Below are 2,565 nucleotides of genomic sequence, written 5' to 3'. Positions count from 1 at the left end.
GCTGAGAGAATTAAACTTTTTTGAAGAGAAAAAAATCACCGGCAGTGTCGCCAAAAAAGTTCACAGAGGTAGTGGGAAGAAAAGAAACCCAGTTAAACACAGAGAGAAGCAATCTGCAAAGATACATGTCAATACTAAAAAAAGAGGGGTCTGAAATTCAAGTGGTCACTCCGAAAGAAACAACTGACATAGTTAACAGGAGGAGAATCTTGTATAAAACCTACAACATTGGGAAAAAAAGGATATATAAAACAGAGGAGAAAATTGTGGGAAAATGCCTCAAACCTATTTGACCTGATATTACATACATTAACCATGGCAAAAGATTTGGAACAGTCGAAGTGAGGTTTAGGTCAGAGGAAGCAGCCAAGAAGTACTCCTCGGAGACCCTCAGAATGGAGGAGGTGGTTCTTCCCTTATATATGGGAAGAAGAACGTCAACAACACCTCTCCAGAAGTTGATGCCACCTGTTTAGTGGCAGCTATCATGATGGGCTTGGAGGACAAAATAACTATATTCCAGGCCTCTGTGGAAAAGGAGGAGAATTGGGAGGGACAATGCTTGACAATCCTAATTCAAGCAAAAGTCGCAACCCTCAAAGAGATTGTGGAAATCATAAATGTAGGCGGAGAAGAAAGATTGATAGTATTTGTTGAAGGAAGAAAACCAAGGTGTTTTAACTGCGGGTTGAAGGGCCACATCAGGTCGGAATGTAAACCAAAAGAAAAAGAACAACAAGAAGAAGAATTAGAAGAAACAACAAATGAAACGCCAGCACCAACACTGAAAGTAGAGTGAACACCAATATCGACAGAAGAGAGTGAAGGAAAAGATAGAGAGGAGGGGTGGTCGACTGTTTCCAAAAAAAAAGAAGAAAAAAACCACAGACTGCCCCTACTAAACTGAAATTAAAAAAGAAGAACGAGAAAGAAAAAGAAAATACATACACGGCCATCAAGGAATCAAATAATAGACTTTCTCATCTACAGGATAAGCTGGAAGGATTACGGATGGATTAAGTCCGAATTCTTTCACGACGTAGGCCCCGTCAGAATGGATTTTTCTCCATATATTTAAGAGGGCCTACATACAAATACGCCACAAGCCCGGGAAAAGGAGAAAGAAAATGAGAACAAAGGAACCTCGAACCACTGATGCAGAGGTAAGCAATGTCAAATATTCATGTAGGTTGTTTAAATATGTGTAGCCTGATGTCAGGCTGGAAGCAAAGTCGCTTGCTTAATGACATCAGCTTTTCGGCGGAGGCAGCGGGCCGGATAGCAGGAGGGACCTAATGGACTTCCTCTCCGACCTAACGGACTTCCTCCCACTCCATCCGTAATGTCTTCCGGTCAGTCCCATCATTCGTTCATTTATATTGTGTTGAATTTTTAAAAGTCATCTTTTGTGTATTCCGATTCGTGTATCTGACCCCCAAATCAGGTTGTATTGACCCCTCTATGTTGGCCCCTTGTGGGCAATAAAAAACCTCACATATAATTTCACATTATATTATTTAAGTCTATGAACTATATTTGGAATACAGGACAATGTAATGGATTTTATACATAATTATTATGGATTACTACAGAAGAATTACCAAAGAGGCATATGTGGATGTCAAGATTCTCATACTAAAGTCTACTTACCAAAATCAAAAGCAGTAAATTTTAATTTATATTTCAAACAAACATTTTCTCATTACTTCATAAATTTTTTAAAAAGTATCATTCGTTAAATTATACAAATTTCACATTTGATATTTCTGAGGAGCAGAAGAGTTATCTATAAATGCTTATCAATATAGGATTCCATTATTCTATATTATCTAAGTCTATGAACTATATTTTGAATACAGGATAATATAATGGATTTTACGCATAACTATTATGGATTATTACAGAAGACCAGCCAAGGAAGAATATATGGATTAAAGTCTCATACTAAAGAGTACATACCAAAATCAAGAGCAGTAATTTTAATCTTTAATTTATATTTCAAACAAAACACCTTTTTATCATATTACTTCGTATTTTTAAAAAAACTACCATTCGATAAATTATACAAAATTCAAAGCTTAAATCTCTGAAGAGCAGAAGGGTTGTCTATAAATACTTATCAATAAAGGATTCCATTATTAGGACAGCACTTCTGCGAAATGATCGTAAGATGCTTTGAAACTTAATTCAAAACTTTTAAACTGTCATATTTATTATTATTATTATATATTTATACTTATATATATTTTTAATACAACAATTATTTTACACATGCATATATCTTTCTGATGAATTTTCTAATATTGATTTCCTGATATTAATAATAATACATCATAATATATATATATATGTATATATAATAATACAAAGAATATGTAAGCATGTATACACAAATATATGTACATACTTACATCTACATGTGTATATAGATGCATATCAGGGTACAGGACGTTAGAAAAATGAACTACAGACAACGAAACGAACACATAGGAAAACAGATAGCCACTTGGAATTATTCCTTCGTCAGCTGCCTCTATTCTAACTAGACCTTTCGAAATATATATA

At 34.7% G+C, this 2,565-nt stretch overlaps 1 protein-coding gene across 31 annotated transcripts in view; it reads right to left on the bottom strand.

The window, feature by feature from the left end:
• The window catches only part of LOC106878372 (rho GTPase-activating protein 5), a 336,880-nt gene that overhangs the window by 195,149 nt on the left and 139,166 nt on the right, over positions 1-2,565 (bottom strand). The gene's annotated exons all lie outside the window — the stretch shown is intronic.

Source organism: Octopus bimaculoides, chromosome 6 (assembly GCF_001194135.2).
Source record: "Octopus bimaculoides isolate UCB-OBI-ISO-001 chromosome 6, ASM119413v2, whole genome shotgun sequence".
NCBI lineage: Eukaryota > Metazoa > Mollusca > Cephalopoda > Octopoda > Octopodidae > Octopus > Octopus bimaculoides.
Note: the sequence above shows the minus strand (reverse complement) of the source record. Positions and strands in the feature narration are given on the sequence as shown.